At 35.7% G+C, this 6,595-nt stretch overlaps 1 pseudogene; it reads left to right on the forward strand.

Annotated features, from left to right (window-relative positions):
• Positions 1-3,176: 3,176 nt before the first annotated feature.
• LOC114302447 (laccase-7-like) lies at positions 3,177-6,595 on the forward strand (annotated as a pseudogene).

Genomic DNA, 6,595 nt, shown 5'->3' on the forward strand with positions numbered 1-6,595 from the left:
AAACCATTTTGAGCCAATCTTACGAATTCTAGCTCTGGCAAAATGACTCTACATTTATTTCGAGCCCTTTTAAATCTGGCAATAAACTGAGTAGCCTTCTCTTCAGGCCTTTGACTCAACCTTGCCAGGTCTGCCATGGAAACCTCTGGCTCCGATTGGAAGAATTGGGCATGAAATTCCTCTTCCATTTGTTGCCAAGTTTGGATTGAGCCAGGTGTAAGGTTAATGTACCATACAAATGCCCCCCTCCCCAGTTAGAGAGTTTGGGAACAGTCTCAGCTTCATATAGTCATTATTAGTGAATTCACCGCATTGAGCAGCGAACCTAGCGATATGCTCTACTGTTGACTGGTTCCCATTCCCATAAAAAATGGCGAAATCTGGTATCCTGAAACCTCTTGGGTATTCATGTACCATATCTAACCATTCTGGGTATGGTTTTCTATATACAGGAGTCTGGACCCCCCGAGCCATTGGTCCACACATCTCCCTAACGATGTCAGCAATTTGGTCCCTAGGGACCATATTTTGTGCCTGCTGAACCACCGCTGGAAGAACAAACACAGGAGGTGGACAAACTTGTGCTTGCGGTCCTCTTGGTCCATAAGGTGGCATGTTTGGGACTGGTTGTCCCTGTGGTGCAGGTTGCTGTTGGGGGTGTTGGTAACCACTTTGAATTTGTCCTACGAAGGGACCTGCGAAAGGTGCTGGAACTGGTGTTGTGTCTCTTCCATTTGTAGGAAAACCTTCTAACCCCCCGGGTATAAATTCGAATAAGGGATTAGTGAACCCCCTTGTGCCAGGTATGGCTTCGAACATGGGATTTGGAACCATTCTTGTGCCATTTTCTTGTACTGGGCCAGTTCCACCAAATTGCATAGCTTCACTGCTAAGTACTGAGACATTTTAACCTACTACAGGCCTTGGAACAGATTCGTACCAAGACTGAGGTGATGGTCTTTCATGGTTCCAATTACTAGTTTGACCATCAGAATGTCCATTAACTTGCATAGGCTGTTTATCTCTAGCCAATCTTTGCTGAGGGACATTTGAAGTTTCCTCTATGTGTCTTACGTTTGTTAGTTGGTGGTTATTCATTCGATCCAAAAAGGATGTTGCCCACCTTTCCATTGTGTTCATTAATTGCTGTCCCATTGCATCTATTAAGCCACCCCATGGATTCATTAACTGAGTAGATGGGACAGTGGATGGTTCAATTCCTTGGTCTCGTCCAATATTACGAACATATGGTATTTGTTCTGAAGTACTAGTCTATTCGACCATAGGTTCTGATAAAATGGGAGTTTCCACAGGATGTGTTATCACTGGATTAGGTATCTCTACCTCTCTTTCCACGCCTTCTTGCAAGCGTTCATTTTCTCCTTGTCTCTTACGTCTAGCCATTTCAATTTTGTCCCACCGGGCGTGCCAAAAATATATGTTGGCTTTTTGGCTTTTGAAGGTTATTATTATAATTGCAAGCGTGCCAGCAAAGATCAATCAGTCCTTATAGAAATTTAATTGCCAACCAATTATCAGACGATTGTGTTTTAGTTCTCTCAGCCTCAATGAAGAGGACTTTTACTGGTGGTTTGATTTAGGAGAATTAAACAGAATACCAATCAAATAAAGAACAACTAAAGCATTTCATTAAAATGAAAAACTTACAATGATTCAAACTCAGTTTCGTAGAGGTTTACAGCGACAATCTACTTTAAACTACTCCTATGAATAAAGTGCAGTGCAGAATTTAAAGTACTGGAATGTAAAGAACAGGATATGTAAAACTAAATAAAGTAGAATAAGATTGGTTTTTTGGATCTGAGTCTAGGGCTTTTTCTGGGGCCTTCTCTACTATGTATACTGCTTAAGGATAACCATCGAACTGTATTTCCAACCGTTGAACTGCTCCTCCATGATTGCTGATCATGTTGCCTCAAGATTAGCTCCATTACGCCATCACTTGCAGTTAGGCTTCCCTCTTGAATTTGAATTCAAATGTGAGTAACCGACGATGCCACATCACTTTGTATCTCTCTGCTGATCCACTGCTACTCAGATCTCGTAACAACCAATATTAACTGACACGTGTACAATCAAGATCAAAGATTTGAATAGTCTTCCCGTACTACCCTTACTTTGCCACGCGTCGAATTGTAATTGGCTTGTACAAAATATGTAGCCAACAGTAAGTTAACTCATAAAAATTTTAGAAATCACAATCTCATAAAATTGTGTAAGTTTTCACAAACATACATAAGTTAACTCATAAAAATTTGAAAAATCACAACTTACATATATTTATGAGAACTTACCTGATTTTGTAAGGTAACTTATGTATATTTGTGAGAATTTACGCAAGTACATATGGTATGTATATTGGACACTCAAACACTAAATGAAAAAAAATTTATGACGATAGACTTAGCTTCTCTCCCGCCTCTTATTTACACTAAAGGATGTACAATGCTAAAAATGAATCTAATGTTATTTTTTTAGTATTGTTACTTAATCTAAAAGTTAGAATTACTTTTCAAATCCAATAATACGATAGTCTATTAGAATATGCAAAATAACTCTCATTGTATCTCATATTTTCTCTTGTCATTCGTCAATAATCTATTTTACACCTCATTGGATTTTAAAAATGAGTTTAGAAAATAAATTTTTATATACTTTTTTTTAATTTTTTAGTTTTATACTAACAATATCTAATAACATTTATTGGCATGAATACGCGTAAAATCCAGACCAATAGTAGGTAAGGAAGATATCCAGATAGTGAATTCTTTTGTCCTTGTGAGGCAGTCACATGGCCAAATCTCAAATTTTTTTAATTCAAAATCCTTATATTTGCTTCAACAATGAAGATTCTATGACATTGCTCTTTCATTAGTTTTCATTGACACATGCAAAAGTCTAATTCATTTACCTATGAAAAACATAGATACTTCTTACTCACGCAATCATGGGAGGTTAAGTCTCTAGCCACAACCACTATATATATCTAGACCTTATGGAAATGAAATTCATAACAAACACAAACAAGATCTTTGTATGAAATACACATAAAGCCACGTCCTAGATATCTTGAGCACTTCTAGATAGAAAGAGAGATAGAGAGCTTGTTCTGATCTTGGTTTCTTTGTTTTTCCATGTATTGTTTTGGTTTGGCAATGGCACGTCTTGTGTTCTTGCTAACATTCGCTTTAGCCCTTCTAGCTTCTTCACTAGTCTCTGCCAAAATTGTGGAGCATTTTTTCGAAGTACTCTGTCTTACACATTTCAATCATTTTTTTTTTTAACTTTCTCAATCTATAGTTTTTGTTAGTTGGTGTGGGGCTTTTTTTTACTTTGCTCTGTACTTTTTTCGGGTATGCTAGACTTACATGTTAAGTTAACATAGGTTATTTTGGCGATAACCCAATAAACTCTGGCCTTTATTTTTCATTTTTTCTTTTGCTGAATTTTGTCATAATGCCAAAAAATATTCCTCAGTCATTTTTTTTTAAAGATTTCTTTGTTTTGTGAATTTTTTATTTTTTATTTTTTACAATGAACATGATAGCCCTGACCCTCTTACATTTGACATCTATATATTATCTTAGTCATTCTTAATATATTTGTTAGTGCTTTTCTAAGCCCAAAATCTACTATCCTATTCTTAGTTTCTTACTTTAAATTCTTTATCAACTTCAGTTTACCAACCTATCTTTTCCTTTTCTAAAATGACACACGCCACACACACACATTATATATATCATAGCTTATATACAACAATATATATATATATATATATATATGCATATTTTCTTAAACTTAAAAGTTCACTTTTATTGAATATAGTTGATTTCATTTTTCAGGTGAAAAATTTGACTGTCCATCCATTATGCCAAAAGCAAATAATCACTGCAATAAGTGGAAGCCTCCCTGGCCCAACAATACGAGTTCACGAAGGTGACACTCTTGTTGTTCATGTTTTTAATAAGTCTCCTTACAACCTTATCATTCACTGGTAATATGTCTTTTTAAATTATATATATATATTGAAACTTAATTTATATAAAAACAGGTTAGCTGTTTTTCACTTTCAACTACTCTCTGGAAGATTTACCTTGACTTTTTATTTATTGATTAGAATATATTCTGATACAATTTATCCATTTTAGCCTATGGAATTGAATGTTATCAAATATCATTATTATTATTATTAGGGCTATTAATATCAAATACTTATATCATTGCCCTAATATGTATGCAGGCATGGAATATTTTAGCTAATGAGTGCTTAGGCAGAAGGACCTGAATATGCAACTCAATGTCCGATACGTCCTAGTTGTAGCTACACTTACAAATTCAACATCATTGGACAAGAAGGGACTATCTGGTGACACGCACACAGTAAATGGCTCCGTGCAACCGTTTATGGAACATTAATTATCCGCCCAAGAACTGGTCACTCGTACCAATTTCCAAAACCCTATAGAGAATTCCCAATTCTTTTAGGTGCCTACATCTTTTTTCTTTTTCTTTGTTTTTTGAACTTAAACCTTTGTTTATTCCCCATCAAATTCTCTCAGGCTTCATAATTACTACATTCATGATGATAGCTGATAATTGGCAATTAACATGTGCAAAGGTGGTTAATATAGTGGACCTATTACATGCAAAGGCAATAATTCTTTTTGCTAGTTTATTAAAAAATCATGTAAAATGTTACTAATTTTGAAAATTTTCATAGTAATAGACAATCTGAAATATCATATTAGCATTGTAGCATACATTAGAAGATTATAAAACATATTTGAAATACATCAAAGTTTGATATAAGAAACACAAAGTTCGGGTATATTAATTTTTATGTAGCAAGATATTTTTTTTGGATACAAATTATGGCAAGAGATTATTCAAAATGTACGTAGTAGTAATCCATGAAAGTGTGTTTGCAGGAGAGTGGTGGAATGCAAATGTAATTGACGTCGAAAACGAAGGAACTGGAGGTGCACCTAACAGTTCTGATGCTTTCACCATCAATGGTCGACCCGGTGATCTCTATCCATGTTCTTCAAATCATAAGTACTACCAACTAACACTTTATATTCCAAACATGTATGTCAATGTGACTCATTGGGTCCAATCTCTCACTTTTATATAACATATGGTTGTTTTTTTTTTTTTCCTAGACACACATAAATTGATGGTGGTACAAGGAAAAACATATCTCCTACACATCATCAATGCGGCAATGAACAATCAATTCTTCTTCAAAATAGCCAACCATAACTTGACAGTTGTTGCCGTTGATGCCACTTACACTACTCCCATGGTCACTGACTTCATTGTCATTGTTGCTGGCCAAACCACGGATGTACTTTTCACTGTCAACCAACCACCGGCCTCTTACTAAATGGAAGCACATAAATATGTTAGTTCACAAAATATAGCTGACAATTTCACATCCACCACAGGGATCATTGTCTATAAGAATGTTGTATCATTGACTCCACAAATGCCAGTCCTACCAGCCTTCGATGACACACCAACAGCCTACAAGTTCTCTACTAGTCTAACTGCACTTGTCAATGCACCTCATTGGGTTTCAGTCCCACTCAAAGTCGATGAACACATGTTTGTGACAATAAGCTTGGGTTTAATACCATGTGAAAGAAATAACACTTGTGCAGGGTTATTTGACCAAAAATCAGCTGCGAGCATGAACAATGCATCATTCCAGTTCCCTACCAAGTTGTTGATGTTGCAAGCTTTCTTCAACAATGTTGATGGAATCTACACCACCGATTTCCCTGATCAACCACCATTGGTTTTTAACTACACAAACTCAGACAACAAGCGCAATAGAACAATCATAATGACATCAAAGTCAACTAAAGTGAAGAAACTTAAGTTCAATTCAACTGTTGAGATGGTGTTGCAGAACACAGCCTTGTTGGGTATAGAGATGCATCCTATGCACTTGCATAGATTCAACTTCCATGTGTTGGCTCAAGGGTTTGGCAATTATGACCCAATAAACGATGCTAAAAAGTTCAATCTCATCAATCCACAAGCACGTAACACCATTGGTGTGCCAACTGGAGGGTGGGTTGTCATTAGATTTCAGGCAAACAATCCCGGTAAGTATTTATGATCAATCATGCGTGGCTTTATCATCTTAATATATACAATTTTAATATATATACCACGTAGCTATAAATGTTTCCGAAGGTTCATGTAGGAGTGAATGTGCTATACCACATTATTCCTAACTTGTACATAAGCTTTCGTATACTAAATTATGCTTTTTGAAAAATTTGATAGATACAGGTATATGGTTAATGCATTGTCACATGGATGCACACTTGCCATGGGGTCTGTCGATGGCTTTTGAGGTTGAGAATGGGCCAACACCATCAACTACATTACCTCCCCCTCCACTAGATCTACCCCCAATGTTAAGACTTGTTCTACGTTGTTCTTTTTTTATAATAATTTGTGTATGTTTGTTTCATTTTTATTTTATTTTGTGTTTCAATATATTCATTTCAACAGCCATGTAATAAAGTTTGTCAATAACTTACTCTTTCAATTATATTAA

Source organism: Camellia sinensis, chromosome 7 (assembly GCF_055761805.1).
Source record: "Camellia sinensis isolate YWXY chromosome 7, ASM5576180v1, whole genome shotgun sequence".
Lineage (NCBI taxonomy): Eukaryota > Viridiplantae > Streptophyta > Magnoliopsida > Ericales > Theaceae > Camellia > Camellia sinensis.